The following is a 19,436-nucleotide window of genomic DNA, read 5'->3' as shown; positions in this document are numbered from 1 at the left end:
TGGGGTGGTACCTGGATGTCTGGGGTGGTACCTGGATGTCTGGGGTGGTACCTGGATGTCTGGGGTTGTACCTGGATGTCTGGGGTGGTACCTGGATGTCCGGGGTGGTACCTTGATGTCTGGGGTTGTACCTGGATGTCTGAGGTGGTGCCTGGATGTCTGGGGTTGTACCTGGATGTCTGGGGTGGTACCTGGATGTCTGGGGTGGTATCTTGATGTCTGGGGTTGTACCTGGATGTCTGAGGTGGTGCCTGGATGTCTGGGGTTGTACCTGGATGTCTGGGGTGGTACCTGGATGTCTGGGGTGGTACCTTGATGTCTGGGGTGGTACCTTGATGTCTGGGGTGGTACCTGGATGTCTGGGGTTGTACCTGGATGTCTGGTGTGGTACCTGGATGTCCGGGGTGGTACCTGGATGTCCGGGGTGGTACCTGGATGTCCGGGGTGGTGCCTGGATGTCCGGGGTGGTACCTGGATGTCCAGGGTGGTACCTGGATGTCTGGGGTGGTACCTGGATGTCTGGGGTGGTACCTTGATGTCCGGGGTTGTACCTGGATGTCTGGGGTGGTACCTGGATGTTTGGTGTGGTACCTGGATGTCTGGGGTGGTACCTTGATGTCTGAAGTGGTGCCTGGATGTCTTGGGTTGTACCTGGATGTCTGAAGTGGTGCCTGGATGTCTGGGGTGGTACCTGGATGTCTGGGGTGGTACCTGGATGTTTGGTGTGGTACCTGGATGTCTGGGGTGGTACCTTGATGTCTGGGGTGGTGCCTGGATGTCTGGAGTGGTACCTGGATGTCCGGGGTGGTACCTGGATGTTTGGTGTGGTACCTGGATGTCTGGGGTGGTACCTGGATGTCTGGGGTGGTACCTGGATGTCTGGGGTGGTACCTGGATGTCTGGAGTGGTGCCTGGATGTCTGGGGTGGTACCTGGATGTCTGGGGTGGTACCTGGATGTTTGGTGTGGTACCTGGATGTCTGGAGTGGTACCTGGATGTCCGGGGTGGTACCTGGATGTCCAGGGTGGTACCTGGATGTCTGGAGTAGTGTCTGGAAGTCTGGGGTTGTACCTGGATGTCTGGGGTGGTACCTGGATGTCTGGGGTTGTACCTGGATGTTTGGTGTGGTACCTGGATGTCTGGGGTGGTACCTGGATGTCTGAAGTGGTGCCTGGATGTCTGGTGTGGTACCTGGATGTCTGGGGTGGTACCTGGATGTCTGGGGTGGTACCTGGATGTCTGGAGTAGTGTCTGGATGTCTGGGGTTGTACCTGGATGTCTGAAGTGGTGCCTGGATGTCTGGGGTGGTACCTGGATGTCTGGGGTGGTACCTGGATGTTTGGTGTGGTACCTGGATGTCTGGGGTGGTACCTTGATGTCTGGGGTGGTACCTGGATGTCTGGAGTGGTACCTGGATGTCCGGGGTGGTACCTGGATGTTTGGTGTGGTACCTGGATGTCTGGGGTGGTACCTGGATGTCTGGGGTGGTACCTGGATGTTTGGTGTGGTACCTGGATGTCTGGGGTGGTACCTTGATGTCTGGGGTGGTACCTGGATGTCTGGAGTGGTACCTGGATGTCCGGGGTGGTACCTGGATGTTTGGTGTGGTACCTGGATGTCTGGGGTGGTACCTGGATGTCTGGGGTGGTACCTGGATGTCTGAAGTGGTGCCTGGATGTCTGGGGTGGTACCTGGATGTCTGGGGTGGTACCTGGATGTTTGGTGTGGTACCTGGATGTCTGGAGTGGTGCCTGGATGTCCGGGGTGGTACCTGGATGTCCAGGGTGGTACCTGGATGTCTGGAGTAGTGTCTGGAAGTCTGGGGTTGTACCTGGATGTCTGGGGTGGTACCTGGATGTCTGGGGTTGTACCTGGATGTTTGGTGTGGTACCTGGATGTCTGGGGTGGTACCTGGATGTCTGGGGTTGTACCTGGATGTCTGAAGTGGTGCCTGGATGTCTGGTGTGGTACCTGGATGTCTGGGGTGGTACCGGATGTCCAGGGTGGTACCTGGATGTCCGGAGTGGTACCTGGATGTCCGGGGTTGTACCTGGATGTTTGGTGTGGTGCCTGGATGTCTTGGGTGGTGCCTGGATGTCTGGAGCGGTACCTGGATGTCTGCATACAGAACAGCAGAAGCTGCTGCTCCAGGCCTGCAGTTTGACTCTCAGAGCAGATGGTATTTGCTGAGCTTCACCCCGTCTGGGAGCAGCTGCCCTGGCAAAGGGGTGTCTCCTTTGCAGGAAAACTGCTCGGGGAAGCCCTGAGCCTGGACCCAGGATGTTAGTTAAAAGCCGATTGTCCCCTAAGAAAAGCAACCGCCTGGCCACGGCCTCTTGCACATTCCAGTGTCCTCATCTGGGACACAGGTGACCTTCTGTGCTATTCATGTGTCCGAGAACCTTTCCATTGCTTCTCCGTCCCCTCTCGGATGGATGGACTTCTGGAGCCTCGCGGAGGTGGGCGGTTAGGAGGGCTCCCAGGAGGTGGGCGACTTGATTACAGCCACGCAGCCAGCTGGGATAGGAGTGGGCCCTCCGCCGGGCCCTGAGCCGGGCCCCTCCTCTGCCCCTCTCCTGGCCGTGTGGTTTGATCACACTGACTCCTCCGAGCTGCCCACCTGCCTCCCAACCACACTCCACCTTCCTTTTCTCTCTTCCCTGGTTTATCATCTCCTGCTGCCTCCGGTCTCTTTGGTCCCTGCGTTTGCCACCCTGGTGTGTACCCATCGTCTCAGGCAGCGCTATGGAAATGTGGGGCCTTGGGTGCTGGGCGCAGGGCAGGCGCTTGGACTGCTTGTCTGGAGGCTCCCTGGTCCATGCTCAGGCCAGGCGGGTGCAAAGGAGGACAGCCTTCACCCCTGCTCATCTCAGGGAGCAGGGCTGAGATGCCACCGCGTGGGCACAGTTCGGCAACCACTGAGCCTGAGAAGGGAGCCAGACAGCTCTGCTGCCAGGGCGACCCTGGAGCTGCTGTCACATATGGTGATGGACCTGAAGGGGTTAGCAGACCCCAGCTGGGTGGACAGAGGCCACTCGGAGTAAACGGCATGGACGGGAAGGAAGCCTGTGCGTGGAAACTGATTCTGTTACTGAGCTTTCTGTTCTAGAAACCGACCACGTGCCATTCCAGGTGGAATGCATTTGTCACAAAGTAAAAAAAAAAAAAAAAATGCTTTAAAAATTATACAACTTCACAACTTACAAAAACATTTTTTTTTCCTTTTTTTTTTTCCTCCTCTTTTTATGGCTGGACCTGCAGCACATGGAAGTTCCAGGGCTAGGGGTTGAATCAGAGCTGCAGCTGCTGGTCACAGCCACAGCCACAACAACAACAGATCCAAGCTGCATCTGTGACCTGTGCTGCAGCTTGTGGCAACCCCAGATCCTTAACCCACAGAGCGAGGCCAGGGATTGAACTCATATCCTCACCGACACTATGTCTAGTTCTTAACCCTCTGGGCTACAATGGGAACTCCGGAAAACACTTCTCTGGAGAGAACTGTTTTTGGATGTTTCATGAGACACGGTCTCCTCCAGGGGAGAGCAGAGTCACAGGGTGACACCATCACTGCCATGTCACATGTCCTACACGAGGTTAAATGCCTTCTCTTGGTGATACTATCGTATCCCTTTGTCTCCAACTCTCCAAGTACAACGTTACTCAGTATATCAAAAATAATTTTTAAAAGGAAACATGACTTAATCCTCAGCGCCACGGGAGGAAAACACACAGCTACGGGTAGTGAATCACTCATTAAAAATTAAATAAATCCACCCACAACGGGAAACAGCACAACAGAATATGCTGGTGTTGGCTTCACCTTGGAAGGAAGCCAAAAACAGGTCCTGGAAAGAGTGATGCCTCTGAATTTGATCCTGCTCACATTGTGTGCTTTCAGGACTTCCAACTTCATCTCAGCAAAACACACTTTCCAGTCCTTTTTTTTTTTTTTTTTTTTTTTGAGAATTCCCACAAGAGGGAAACAGAGTTTCCATGGTGTCTGAGGAGATTAAGTAACTCCGGGAATTCCCGTTGTGGCACGGCAGAAACAAATCTGACTAGTGACCATGGGGTTGTGGGTTCAATCCCTGGCCCCACTCAGTGGGTTAAGGATCCGGTGTTGCCGTGAGCTTTGGTGCAGGTTGCAGACGTGGCTCGGACCCCGAGTTGCTGTGGTTGTGGTGTAGGCTGGCAGCCACAGCTCTGATTGGACCCCTAGCATGGGAACCTCCATATGCCGCAGGTGCGGCCCTAAAAAGACAAAAAAAAAAAAAAAAAAAGGAGAGGGAGAGAGAGAGATTAAGAGAGACTAAGCAACTTTCCCTGTCTGTCCATCATCTCTGCAGGGGAAGTGCACCATCACAGGCTCCCAGAACCCTTTGCTGGGATGGACCACGAAACAGTGGAGAAAGGACCTTTGTTTTATTAACTTGTGTTTCTGCTCAAGTTTTAAGATCCACACCCACAGATTCCCAGTGTTTACTTCTGTCATGTGTGTATAAGCAACCTTGGAAAGAAAAAGATTTCTTCTCAAAAAACTCTTTTCCAGGAATAAACCTCTCTTTTATAGGTTCCCGCTTCTTTTTGCTTTCTTTCTTTCCTTTTTTAGGGCCGAAGGTGTGGCATATGGAAGCTCCCTGGCTAGGGGTTGAATCGGAGCTGTAGCTGCTGGTCTACACCACAGCTACAGCCACGAGGGATGCAAGCCACATCTGCAAATTACACCACAGCTCAAGGCAACGCCAGATCCTTAACCCACTGAGTGAGGCCAGGGATAGAAGCCACATCCTCGTGGAATACTAGTCAGGCTTGTTACCGCTGAGCCATGACGGGAACTCCAGTTCCCGCTTCTTTTGGAAGCGGTGGGAGAGCAAATGCAAATGAGCGAGAAGGGAAGGGGAAAAGCACCAAAGACAGGTGTTTCCTTTCCAGAGTGAAGTTTACACAACATTGACTCCATGATGGACAGATTTCATCCCAGAGGGAAGGTGATGGATGCAACTGGCCCCACCCACGGAACAGACACGGCAATGGTTATTCGCGGGGCACTTCTGCTGTTAACCCTGAATCCAGAGAGGCAGTGTGTTGGATCACAGAACTTGGTATCTTTTTCTTTTTTTTAAGATCACACTTGTGGTATATGGAAGTTTCCAGGCTAGGTATTGCATTGGAGCTGCAGCTGCTGGCCTACCCCACAGCCACAGCCATGCCAGATCCCAGCTGTGTCTGTGACCTATGCCATAGCCACAGCAACGCCAGATCCTTAACCCACTGAGGGAGGCCAGGGATCGAACCCACATCCTCATGGATACTAGTTGGGCTCGTTACCACTGAGCCAGAATGGGAACTTCCCAGAACTTTATGTCTTGAAGGAACCTTTAGAGAGTCCCAGCCCAGCTCTTTACGTTTTAGACAAAGGAGGTGTGAGTCTGGGCATGAAGGGGCATGTCTAACCCATGCCGCTTTCTAGAACTAAACTCTATTTCTGGCCAATCCTTCTTCTAGGCTGCTGGGCAAAGCGCACAATTAGACTTGCTAAAGAAAAGACTCAAATATCAGCTCTACAGGCAACATTTCCTGATATCAGAACTAGAATCTACCACTGCTTTTTTCAAGCCCTTGCACAGCCATGAACCTGCAGGAGACACCTGATAAACGCTGGGCCAGGGAGTGGGCAAACCGGGGGCCCCACGGAAAGGAAGCCTGGCAAGGGTGTGGGAACAGATTAGAAAACTGGACCTGGTCAGCAGATAACACGCGGAAATAGTTTGGAACACAAGCCAAGATCAACTTAAGTGATCATAAAACTGCTTCAAAATATAATTATCGACCAGAAATTTACAGAATCCACTGGTTATGTTCTCCCTCAGGAATGAACACTTTTACTGTCATAGCAGTAAAATCACATTTTGGCAGGTCTGCCCCTCATCTTTAGAGGTGGTGATGAGCGCCGACCAGCTTTTATTTTATTTATTTATTTTTTTTCTTTTTAGGTCCGCACCTGGAGGTTCCCAGGCTAGGGGTCAAACTGGAGCTGCAGCTGGGGCCCACACCACAGCCACAGCAATGCAGGATGTGAGCCGTATCTGCACCCTACACCACAGCTTGCAGCAATGCCAGCTCCTTAACCCTCTGAACGAGGCCAGGGATCAAACCCACAACCTCTTGGAGGCTATGTAGGGTTCTTAACCCACTGAGCCACAATGGGAACTCTTTTTGAGGTTTGAGAGGAGCCCAGGCTCAGGGCAGAAAACACAGGGGACCTGTGAGTCCCTTCCCACTGTCCTCTCACTTCTCATCTTTACAGTGGCAGTGAGAAGTCAAACCCAGAAGGCAAACCCAGATAATGAACTTGAGCCTGCTCTGAACACTGGAAAGTGCCCTGCAGGCCTGTGAGTTATAAATGCAATTTCAGCTTTCAACCTAAGGCATTTAAATTATCTGGCAAAAACCAGAAATAAACAGATCAAGTGCTGGTTTGGGGAATAATTTTTTCTACCAACATGATGTTTAAAAAAAAAAATGAATTTCTCCATAGCAACGTGGTAGCTTTAGAATACATATAAATATATACCCAGCACCTGAACACACAATATGCACCATTTCTGATAGCAGATCAATCTTGGGAGAGTTCTTTGAAATTAATCAACTACCATCAACATAGTTTTAAAAAGTTGTTTGAATTCCAGCAGCCCCCATCATGAAATAATACAAACCCGAGTCTGGTGTTTCGCTTATGTTCATTTCTATTCAAAATAAGGAGGAAAGCTACTCAGAGAGCCCATTGTGCCATGTTTTTGTTCAGCAATATTCCACAGGGATCTTAGCCTTTCCAACATTTTAAACAGTTTATAGCCAACTCTGCGTCATAATAAGCAGTGTGTAAAAAGGCAGTTCAAACTGGCAGGTTTTGGACAGAATGCACCCAGTCTCCCACTGCCGAGCGTCCTCATTCCCACAGGGGCGTCCCTTGTGGCTGGGACCGCAGCTGGGGGCGAGTTCCGAAGCCAGTGGGGACTGGTCCTTCCATCTGGCAGCAGAACTTGCTGCAGAGTCTGCTGCCAAGGGCTCTGGGCGCGCCCTCAGGAAGTCACGGGCCCAGAGGTTTGACAAGGGTCTTGTCTTCTCTCCCCCCATGTGAAGGATGCTTCTCGCCAGGCAATCAGCCCGGATCTGCAGCTGAGGACATCACAGGGGCTACAACCTCAGCTACATGGACGGGACAACCTCACACCCAGACTGTCTGCCCCGCCTTGTGAACCCAGACTCGGGCTCCTCGGAGACAAGCTCCCACCTTCTCAGCGCATCACTTTGCACTAAGATGCCACTTCACAAATCCAGCTGCTACTTAGAAAATTAAGGGGGGGGGGGTTGCTGATGAGAATAGGAAACGTCCAACTCAGAAGGGGTGGGACTTGGCTGTGCCGTCCAGGCAACCCAGGGCCCCAACAAGAGTCGGGGATTGCTTGCCTAAAAAGTGCATCCTCGCTTGACTTCTGGGCAGTCTGACAACACAGTGGCCCCAAGGCAGACCGATCCCCTCAACCATCCCCAGGCCCCAGCCGGCCGAGCCGTGTTGCAAGAAAACGGCTTCCTGAGCCTACGTCCCAGATTTCCTGCGCAGGGTAGGACAAAGGTAGCCGACCTGCTGGCTTCATTTAACGAACGCTTCCCGATAAGATTCTTTAACCTACTTTCCAAATGCCTTAGGGCTGAGATGACATCAATATAGACCCGGACGTAAATCCCAAGCGACAAGGAAGGCTCCCCTTTCGGCTTCCCTTTACCTCTGGTCCTGCCGGGACAACGCTGCGAAGCCATCCTGGCCTGCACGGGTCCATGGTTTCCTGCCAGCCGGAAAAGGATTTCTCGAAGAAGAATTCCAGCTCCGAGCTGGGTCTGCTGAGAGCTCAGCGATGAGACGCGAGTTTATATAAGAGGGCTGTGTTCCTATTTCCTCTAAGTGGAAACTGTGACAGCTCAATGCTCATGTCTTTGCTCTATGACAAATGATTACCTAGGAGACGCCTTTGGAGGTACTTCTTGGAAGAAGGTTGAAACTTTCCTGGGGGGGAAAATGGAAATGGAAATAAATGAGGGATTAAGCTGTTCGTCACCATCAGATCCAAAGGCCTTCTTCCAACTTGCTGTCAGCTTCTAACTTCAGTCTTTGGGAGCGTAACTGCTTCACTGTTGGGAGAAAGATATTTCTGGATAGGAAACCCGTGGGGTCCGCGGATGCTGATAAAACCCCAAGAACACAGCCAAGGAAGGAAACAGGAATCCAGGCTCTTAGAAAGTTTTCAAATCTCCTGTGCTCTGCATATCATGCTTCTTTGTTCTTCCTGCAGGTTCAGAAACCACATAGGACATAGAGAACCTGTTCCACCAGCAGAAATGTAACCTCACAGAGGTCTCGTGGTGGCTCAGCAGAAATGAATCTGACTCGCATTCCTGAGGACTCAGGTTCGATCCTTGGCCTCGCTCAATGGATTAAGGATCCGGTGTTGCTGTGAGCTGTGGTGTAGATCGAAGACAAGGTTTGGATCCTGTGTTGCTGTGGCTATAGTGTAGACTGGCAGCTGCAGCCATGATTCAACCCCTAGCCTGGGAACCTCCAGATGCTGTGGGTGCTGCCCTAAAAAGACAAAATAAATAAATAAATAAAAAGAGAGAGAGAAAGAAGAAAAAAAAAGAAATGCAACCCCATCCGATATGGGCAGAAAGCAAGCTTGGAAGAGATACCCTACCCTGGAAGAACAAGGCCCCTGAACTTGACCGAAAAACCTTCAGATTCGTTTCTCCCCCCCTTTCTGGCACAGTGGCTGCTCAAACCAACACCGAGGAAGAAGAATGACTTGGAAGAGAAAAATTACAGGTATTGAAATGGAAAGAGCTGGAAGCCTCGGTCCTTACAGAGGACAAGGCTAGTGAATGAATATTCTAAGTCAATTTTAAAATTAAATTCACTGTTACTTAATGTTAGCATTTTAATTTCATTTTTTTAATTATTTTGGCATTTCCACAAACCGCACTGAAATCGTCAAATTGCAGTGTCACTGAATTTTACCTACTGGTGGACACCCTTTGGTATAAAAATAAAAGACCTCAAAGAGCCTGGAGAAAATATTTAAACCTTAATTACATATCCTCCATATATTCTTAATTCTGAAATCTCACTGTGCTTTTAAAAAAACACTATGCAACTGAGACCCACAGAGTTGCAGGCATTCTCCAGTTGAAGGAACATTCGTCCTATTTGATGATCAATACGAAGCACAGTGTTACTGCCCAAATCTGTTTTGAAGAACTGAAAAAAGAAGAAGAAAAATATGGGAATGGGAGCTGTACTAAAAATATGCCTCTTACTCCAGTTTGATAGGTTCATTCTTTTAAAAAAAAAAATCAAATATTAGCACAGAGGACTGTCCATTGCGGCTCAGCGGTAAACAAACCCGACTAGTGTCCATGAGGACACAGATTCGACCCCTGGCTTCACTCAGTGGATTGAGGATCCAGCATTGCCATGAGCTGTGGTGTAAACTGCAGACACGGCTCGGATCTGGTGTTGTTGTGGCTGTGGTGTAGGCCGGCAGCTATAGCTCTGATTCAACCCCTAGCCTGGGAAGTTCCATAGGCCACAAGTGTGGCCCCTCAAAAAGAAAAAAAAAAAAAAACATAGAGGAGAGCCTTTTTTTTTTTTTTTTAAATGAAAAATCAGGGATCATGGGACAAGGAAATGCCTTTTGACATTATGGTGTTGGCAAACACATTCACTACCCATTTAAATGTCTTCTTTAAGCACTGGAGACAACTGCCAAAATTTTCTGATGATGTCAACAGCAACAATTTTATTAAACACTATGTTTGGGGACATTCCACTTAAACGTCACCAAAGTCCTAGGAAGAGACTAACAGATGAGAAGTTGGCACGCTCTCCCCTCTGGAGCTAGGCACTCAGTGTGGACAGCAGGCTGGGAAGGCCCCCGACCTCAGGGCGTCTACACCCCCTGCTCTGCCCAAGGTGAGCTGTCCGTTTAGCTCTAACTGACCCAACAGCAAGTTTCCAAACTCACAAATTAGAAGGAAATTCCTGCCTATTAGTTGAAAGCCTGAAGCTCCGGAACAAATCTCTAATGTCCAGCAATGAACTGGCCGCAGGCTGAGGGACCCATGTGACCGTTCCGAACAGAGGCCCTGCAGGAGGACCTCCCGCTTCCAACACCTGCTTCTCACACTGAAGAGGAAGAATCAGAAGCACTTTCAGTGTGAGAACTCACAGCTCCCTCAGCAGAACCTTCCTACTGAAAAGGCAGCAAAGGAAGGGACCAGGGGAGGGAGATGCTGGCCGAGCCTATGGTGGAATCAGGTAAGAAGTCAACTCTCTTTTTTTTCTTTTTTGGCCGCCCTGTGGCACATGGAAGTCCCTGGGTCAGGGACCAGATCCGAGCTGCAGTTGCGACCTACCACGCAGCTGTGGCAGTGCCAGATCCTTTAGCCCACGGCGCCAGGCTGGGGATTGAGCCTGCATCCTGGTGCTGCAGAGATGCCACTGATCCCTTTATGCCACACCAGGGACTCCAAAAAGTCAACCCTGGACAGATGCTCATCTTCCTTTGGGGGATGAGATTCTGAATCGGTGGCTGGTTTGGGACACTGGGAGCAGGCGGGCAGAGGGGCTCTGGACGCACAGGGCAGCCTCACTCAGCTGAAAGTGAGGCAGAACGTGGCCAGGTCAACTCGCCAAGAGGCCAGGAAATCCTAGAGCAGGCGGGTGGCAACGGGGTGTGAGGGGCCGGTGCTGAGCTGAGCACCGAGGGAGGCAAAGGTCAGACGCTTCTAACACACCACCCTCTGCGCCTGGCCTCTGGGAAGGAGGTCGGTCTGCGGGGCTGCCCTCAGGCATTTCACTCCAGCGCCATCGGGATGCTGTGCTTCAGGTGAGCATCGGGTTTAGTATCCATTCGAACCCAGGCAAACGTGCGACACCTCTCTCTTGGGATTCCGGGGCCAGAAGGGATTACGGGTGTCCTGTGATAAGGTTCTACCCCGTTAATATCCTTCCGGCAGTGACCCTCTCTCCCACCCCACCGAGACCGTCTCCACAGTCAATGCCATTCCGAATCGACAACATCCAATGATTACGCAATAAAGAACATGACAAGATAATCAGTTGAGGAGGTGAGACGTGGACGATTTCCTCTCCTCTGCCTGCATCTAGCATTGGCCATAGCTTGCATTGTTCGAGATAAGGAGAAACAGCCACACAACCCTTGATCACAGCAGGAGTAACCATAATAAGGTCTCTGCCTCCCAAACCACAGGGACTTACACCCCCTCAAAGAGGGGCCAGTTGAGGCCAAACCATCAAACCACTGGCCTTAGACTCACGCTAAACACAGTCAAGGTATTTCAACTAAGGCGACGCATTTGAGAAAGACCGTGTCCCCGTAGCCCCCTTTCTGGTTCACTCGCTCCAGGGGCACAGACTCCGGGGCTGACTGTGTGCTACCGCCCAGAGGCTGCAGCCACGTTGAAAGCCCTTGGGTGTGCTCCCCTCCCCTCCACGTGCTTAGGACACTTGACAGCTTCAAGTTGATTAAGGTGAACACTCAAAGGCAGTGGTAAATAAATAAATTAATTAAAAAGAAGGGAGTTCCCATCGTGGCGCAGTGGAAATGAACCTGACTCGTATCCATGAGGACGTCGGTTTGATCCCTGGCCTCGCTCACTGGGTTAAGGGTCCCGTGTTGCCACGAGCTGGGGTAGATCACTGATGCAGCTCGGGTCCCCTGTGGCTGTGGCTGTGGTGTAGACCAGCAGCTGCAGCTCTGATTCGACCCCTAGCCTGGGAACTTCCATGTGCATCAGGTGTGGCCCTAATAAGATTAAAAAAAAAAAAAAAAAAAGGCGGGGGTGTTTCTTTACATTCTAGGACCTGGAGCCGTGGCAAAAAAATTATGTGATACCAAATTTTTTTTTTTAAAGGAAACCCCAAAAAGCTCCTTTTCAGCAGTTTCCCCCACAGCAGATCAAAGTAAGAAGCAATGACCAATGACGCAATTATGGGCCCTTGTCCCCAACAGTCACTGAATGTGTGCCCCTGAGATAAGGCAGGGCCCTTTCAACAGTAAGGACGAGTCGGCGAGAGGAAAGCACGTGGAAATTGTGTTCTCGACAATATATTTCAGGGTTCTGAGCAGCTGAGCCAGATTCTAAACACACACACACACACACACAAATCAATGTAACAAAAAGTGTGATATGAGCCTGTTCAAGCCAGTGAAGGCATAAAATTCACATAGAACACTGACCACGTGGCCTTCTTTCTCTAGGCTTCTTGAACAATTAAAGCCCACACATTTTTTTTTTCACGAGTTCACTACACATTAGAGATCATTTTTAAAAAGTTTTGTACTCACCAAAGGAAAACGAAGACTATAGTCTGAAAAAGAAAGAGAAAAAAAAAGAAAGCGTCATTTTTCTGCTTCACAGGCATTGAGAGCTTTAGCCACTGCTGTCTCTACGGCGCTGCACTGGGATATACCCATTCTTTGCTTCCTGGCTTGGGGTCTCCGTGAGGCCTCTTCATCTAGAGAATGAGAACTTCTTCTTGCTGAGATTATCGGCTTTCAGTGGTGTCCTGCTGCAAACGCTCCCAGGGTCTCTGGTTGTCTGTAGTGGTGGAATGCGGTGGTAGCTGTGGGTTGGAAGTGTTGGTCTCCAGCCCTCAAGGTGCTCCATCTGTGACTTACGATGGAACCCCCCCCAGCTGTCCCTTCAGTCCATGTCCCCACAGACAGACTCTTAAAACTCACATGGGACACTGCCCCGGACCCCAATTTCCCAGCTTAGTGATTATTCAGATTGCTTATTTAGGTTCCTTTTGCTTTCAACAGCTTTACTGAGATGTCATTTTCCTACCATAAAGTCCACCTTTTAAAAGTATACGGTTCAGTGGCAGTTGGCATCATCACAGAGCTTTGCAAGCATCCTCGAAATCGAATGTCACCATCCCAAAAGACACCCCATGCCCATAAGCTTGCTATGCCCCGGGCCCATTCTCCCCCGCCCACTGGCCCCCAACAACCACTTAATCTATTTTCAGATAAGGATTTGTCTATTGCAGAAATTTCATGTAAATGGGATCCTCCAATATGTGGCCTTTAGTGACCAGCTGCTTTCACTGCGTGTGGTTTTGAGCTTCACCCATGCCGCGGCATAGGGACCAGTACTGATTCCTTTCTATGGATGGACACATTCTGCTTATCTGTTCCCACCGCTGGCAGACATGACCCTCCTGTTCTTGGGAGAGTGACCAGTACTGCAACCTCACATGAGGGCTGTGGCCTGCATCTCCCTGCAGCTGGATGTCGTCACGCATCTGCGAGGCATGGAATCATGTTTGTTGTTGTTTATTTGAGGGCCGCACCCACACGGCATATGGCGGTTCCCAGGCCAGGGGTTGAATCGAAACTGTAGCTGCCAGCCTCCACCACAGCCACAGCAAGGAGATCCAGGCCATGTCTGTGACCTACACCACAGCTCACAGCAATGCCGGACCCTTAACCCAATGAGTGAGGCCAAGGATCGAACGTGCGTCCTCATGGATACTGCTTAGATTCGCTTCTGCTGAGTCATGATGGGAACTCCCTTGGAATCATGTTTTGATCATTACTATTTTTAATCGCTAATGCAGTGCATGGCGTTTACCACCAAAAGAGACTGCTTCTTAGTCATGGCTAGATATGTTACACCAAAAACACTACAGCACACAATTATAACACATTGTTCCACTAATTAAAAAGTTGACCTGGGAAGTAGGTTTGAAGCCAAAGAAGCAGAAGAAATAACTACAAAAAAAGCACAGGGAAATCTACTCAATACTGTGTAATAACCTATATGGGAAAAGAAACTCAAAAAGAAGAGCTATGTGTATACATATGACTGATTCACTCTGCAGTACCCCTGAAACTAACAGAACATTGTAGGCCAACTATCCTCCAATAAAAGTACAACAAAAAAGAAGCAGAAGAAGTAGTTGTTCTAATACTGAGGGTTCTTAAATCTACTTGGACGAATTTACAGCTCATGTTATTCTTAATGGTGGAGGATTGAGTGATTCCTTCTCATACCAGAACAAAGGCAAGAACGCCCAATCTCACCGCTTGTAGTTCCTATTGTACTACAAATCCTAGTCAATGCAATAAGGCAAGAAAAAAAAATACACAGAAATTGGAAAGAATAAAATAGGACTTTATGCTCAGAAGACATGATTGTGTACACAGAAAATTCCACAAATCCACAAAAAAGCAATGAAAGACAATCTGTTGAGTAGCATATAAGGTCCCAGAGTTTCCAGAGTGCCAAGAAGCCCAGTACAACACAAAGCAAATGGTGAGAAGCCAAGGGGTGCACTGAGTATTGGGTGAGAGGGCATCATCGAGGTGCAGAATTGCCTTTTTTCTGTAGAAATAACTTATTAAGTGTCCACTTCTTCCAGTCCCCCAAAAGAGCTTAGGAAGATGCAGGAAAAAGTGACTTCCAGTGTTTGCCTGGGGCCAAGAAGCCAGGAGTGCCAGGTACCCTTAATATTTCCGGAAGATTCATGGAAATGCTCAAAACCACCTCCCAACACAAGGGAGAGTCAGTTTCATGTCAAACAAAACCCAGTGATACGCAGAGGCTATCCTGGGCAGAAGCACTGCTGCAGCCTTGAGTCAAACCAAAAACCACAAGACAAAAAAACCGGTCAGGTGTAGATCCGTGCGGGCCCTCTGTCAATGGATGATAAATAAACGAGTGAGCGCAGTGGACTCAATCTGAAATGAGTCCAATCGACACTTCTGAATTAAACGCTGAAGGAATCGTTTAAACAAAGCAGAATACATGAAAACGTGGGCTCTACAAACAGATCACACAGTGTATTGGCTTGGGGTTCGCACATGTTAGCATGAAACCACAACTACCAGTTTCTCTAAAGTACAGACTTAGAGCAAAAACCAAGCAACCAGAATAGCCTCTGAAGTCCACATTTATCGGACGGACACTTCCTTTAGCCCAAGGCCCTCGCGCAGACGCCGGAGTGGTCCTGAACCCAATGTCTACAAAGGTGAAATAAGCACATTAATGAGTGCGGGAGGGAAGCTGGCTCCTATGGACGGGAGGGGGTGGGGGTCGTCCCTGGGGAGCTCGGAAGGGCAGAGCCACAACTGGAAAGGCGCCTGCCTTACTGGCACGGCGCTGTCCTCCCAAAAAGGAAGAGGAGAGAAGCTACCAGTTCCCTGGGCCCGTTGAAAGCCTGGGCAGCGGCAGATGGCATCTTCCCATCCTGGGAAACAAGATGGGTCCCATTGTGGAGTTCCCACTGTGGCTCAGTGGGTTAAGAACCCGACCTAGTGCCTTGCTCAGTGGGTTAAGGATCCAAACTGCAGCGTAGGTCACAGACGAGGCTCAGATTCTGGCATCGCTGTGGCTGTGGTGTCGACTGGCAGCTGCAGCTCCAAGTCAACCCCTAGCCTGGGAACTTCCACACGCCGCAGGTGCAGCTGTAAAAGAAAAAAGAAAAAGACGCGTCCCATTTTAAGGATGACAAGACTGAGGCTTGGGGAGCTCCTTCACACAGAACAAGGAGGCAGGGCGGCAGGGCTGCTCCCCGGGGGGTTGAGTCGATACTCGGCCGGCGGGGCGACAAGCCTACATTGGTCTCCTCTTCTGTGCTAGCCTTTTCCGTCCCCATCTCCATTTCACTAGCAAACCCTAGCTCCTCCTGGGTCATCGTCCTCTTCTTTACGCCCTAGTGTCCGGGGCACTACCTTTCTGTCCAGCGACGCTGACCCTGGAGAAACCCAAAAGTCCCACCTAATTCTAGCAGGAGCTCCACGGTGGTCCGGGTGACAGAAAGATCTGGAAAGGGCCGGGCTGGCCACATATTTCCTGTGGGGAAAGCAGCTCTTGGGAGCAGCTTGGCTCAAAGGAACGGGGCTGCCTGACCACGAAGTTCAGAGGTCTGGCCCCGGGGCCTGTGGGGGCAGGCGCTCTGCCTCCAGGGAGCAGAGGGGAAGGACGCCCAGCTGGATCCTGCGGAAGAGGCCGTGCCAGGCCACGGAACAGGGGAAGTCCACCGGGGGGGCGGGGAGGGCAGGCAAGGTCAGGCGGGCGGCAGTGGGCACACCCACAGGAAGTGCCTGGCCGCAGGGTTGGTCCTGATGGCTCACAAGATATGGAAAGACCCGGTGACATGACAGTGCCTCCAGACCTCACAAAGAGGAGAGTAAACCTGCACCATTGCGAACCAATCCATGAGAACTGTTGTATTCAAGGGAAAAAATGAAAAGCCTTCTGACTTGTCAAGCTCTGAGATGGACAGAAATGGGCAACATTTCCAAGATCGGACAAAAGCACCAAAAACCTTCCAGTGGTATGTTGCCAAAGGTATACATACAAGATTTTCTTTTAAGTGGGCAGCAGCATTAAAAAATCACATATGCATTTTTTTTAATGTTTGCATATATTTCTACATGTGCAGGATACCTAAAAGGTGTGATAGTTAAAATTTTACGAAGCAAGAGCACACAAATGAACATCGAAGACACGGAATCAGATGCCACGGACTCTGGCCTTGCAGCAATCTTCAGGGATGATCAGAGCCCAGTGGGAAGCTCCTCTTGGGTCCCGTGCTCCCCAAGACACTGGCTTGTCCTGACCCACAGGTCACAGCACAAAGGGACCTTCGCTCTCAGTCCCAGTGACACTCAAGCACAATGACGAGGACAATTAACGTGGATGGGAGCCCAAAGAGCAGTCACCACACACGGGAAAGACCTGAGATCCCACCCCACACTCTAAAGACGGTGGAAAAGGGACGGAACCTCAGCATCCCGTCCGGGAACAAGTTCTTTCTGCTTCCTGGTGGTGATTCAGTGACGGGGGCAGGGGGTGGGGGTGGGAGTGCAAAATGCCACTGAATCATCGGGGCTTTGGCTCCTCCCTGATCTCAGACTCCGCCAAGTCTCACTGTTTCTTTGTTCACCTTCCAGGCATCAGCGAAGCTGCTAAATTCCGTATTTTCTAATGCATGGAAGAAAGGCTGGAAGGAGCGGCTGAACTGACTAGGGGAGGAGACCTCCCTGACCATTGAGCGGTTGGGCAGAAGCTTCCGCCCAGCCTGGAATTGGGGGCGGGGAATCCTTAAACGATGTTGCCAAGGCTGAAAAAAAAAAGCCCCTTTTCTCAGGCACCCCTTCTGTCCATCTATGACCAACAAGCTGGACTTCTAAATATTTGGCAACTTGCAACAATTATTCACGGGCAGCTGCTCAGAAGATCCGTGTGCATCACTGCCTGCTTCTCAGGGGTTTTCTGAAGCACAATCTCCGCCCCCCAAGTGCACATAACAGCACCTCTCTAATTACCCCACAGTTGGGGGTCCTCTCTTTGGATCACGAAACTACGCAAATGAACAGGCCAAGGACCCCATTTTTGCCAGTACAAACAGCTGCTGGTTTCCACTCTCCCGCGTCTGGCTATGCCATTAGCCACAGCCTGGACTCTAAGAACATAGGACCTGGGCTCTCTGTGTTCCTTTCTGAAGCCCCAGAGGGGAGGGCAGTCTCTCCTGCTCCCCCTCCCACGGCCATCAGCACAGGCTGCAGGTGCAGGCAGGTGCATGCCCCTCCCCCGCCCGGTGCCAGCAGGTGAGGGCTCCATGGCCTGGACCTCCCGTCCTGGCTTGGATGTTTTATTTCACACGCCCACTTCTCGCACTTGACACAGATGCTTCTCAGTGACATGTAGTCACTGTCACCTTTTTTTTTTGTCTTTTTGCCTTTTCTTGAGCCACTCCTGCAGCATACGGAGGTTCCCAGACTAGGCGTCTAATCGGAGCTGTAGCCACCAGCCTACACCAGAGCCACAGCAACGCGAGATCCAAGCCGCATCTGTGACCTACACCACAGCTCACGGCAACGCCAGATCCTTAACCCACTGAGCAAGGCCAGGGATCGAACCCGAAACCTCATGGTTCCTAATCAGATTCGTAAACCACTGTGCCACGACGGGAACTCCTAGTCACTGTCACCTTTTAAAAAGCACTTGCAGAGTTCTGGTTGTGGCTCAGCGGAAATGAACCCAACTAGTATCCATGGACTCGCTCAGTAGGTTAAGGATCTGGCTTTGCCGTGCGTGAGCTATGGTATAGGTCGCACATGTGGCTCAGATCAGGTGTTGTTATGGCTGTGGTGTAGACCAGCAGCTGAAGCTCCATTTCAACCTCTAGCCTGGGCACTTCCATATACCACAGGTGAGGCCCTAAGATAAAAAAGGCAAAAAATATATATATATCATTTAGAATGTATATATACGTATGTGTGACTGGGTCACCCTGCTGTACAGTAGAAAACTGACAGAACACTGTAAGCCAGCTATAATAGAAAAAATAAAAATCATAAAAAAAGCGAGTTTACCCCATGAATGCCGTCTCTGAGGAAGCGCTCGGGCTCCAGGGCGGGTGGTGGGACACGGTCTTTGGGGAGAGCATCCCTGTGACGGCAGACGGCCTGCTGAGCGCTCACAGGAATCACGGAATCTCTCAAAACTCCCAGGAAGGGTCTGGCTTATTAACTTTTTATTTTATTGTTTGCTTTTTCTTTTCACAGCCGCACCTGTGACAGATGGAAGTTCCTGGGTAAGGGTTGAATCGGAGCTGCAGCTGCCGGCCTACGCCACAGGCACATCAACGCCAGATCCGAGCTGCATCTCTGACCTACACTGCAGCTTGTGGCAATGTCAGATCCTTAACCCACGGAGAGAGGCCAGGGATCAAATCCTCATCCTCACAGACACTATGTCAAGTTCTTAACCTGCTGAGCCACACCGGAATCCATGAGTCTGGTTTAAACCCACCTGGCAGATGGGAAGACTGAGGCCTATGGATCCCTCCACCAGGCAGGGAAGGGGCCTCCAGGGCCTGGGCACAGGCTTCTTGATGCCTGGAGCTCTTGGGAGAAGAAACTAGCCGCACTAAGTACTTAAAAGACGCAGGGCTCTCTGCCCGGGCCGGAGGGTTTTCCTGGGTTGTGGGGTCTGCACATGCCCCTGTGTGGCCCGCCAGCAGGGCTCTGGGCAGGGGCTGGTGCCCAGAGCACACTCAGCCCAGCCTCTGCTGGAGGTCTGCAGGCCCCAAAGGCAGGAGAAAGGCACGTCCAGGGGACCCCCAGCTCATCCGTCCAGCACCCCCTGCTCCCCTCTAACTCCTCCCCCTGCCAGGCTAGGTGGCAGGTCTGCTGTCCTGCTGTGCCCCTTACCTCAGGCTCTTTCTCTCTAATTGTGCGGATCAGGCTCGAAGCCCTGCAGGGAGATTCTGAGCATCGAGGAGAAAGTGAGGAGACTGGGAGGATGGGATCTGGGACTTCCGCAAGGCACCTGCTCCCCCG

The 19,436-nt window shown here is 50.8% G+C and overlaps 1 protein-coding gene across 3 annotated transcripts in view; it reads right to left on the bottom strand.

The window, feature by feature from the left end:
• The window catches only part of PTPRE (protein tyrosine phosphatase receptor type E), a 164,919-nt gene that overhangs the window by 84,231 nt on the left and 61,252 nt on the right, over nt 1-19,436 (bottom strand). For all 3 annotated transcript variants that reach the window (XM_047762285.1, XM_047762283.1, XM_047762284.1), the window contains exon 2: nt 12,426-12,448. The gene's annotated coding sequence lies outside the window, so the exon portion shown is untranslated. The remainder of the gene's footprint in view (nt 1-12,425; nt 12,449-19,436) is intronic.

The sequence above is a fragment of the Phacochoerus africanus genome, chromosome 15, assembly GCF_016906955.1.
Source record: "Phacochoerus africanus isolate WHEZ1 chromosome 15, ROS_Pafr_v1, whole genome shotgun sequence".
Taxonomy (NCBI): Eukaryota; Metazoa; Chordata; class Mammalia; order Artiodactyla; family Suidae; genus Phacochoerus; species Phacochoerus africanus.
This window is presented reverse-complemented; position numbering and strand designations above follow the sequence as displayed.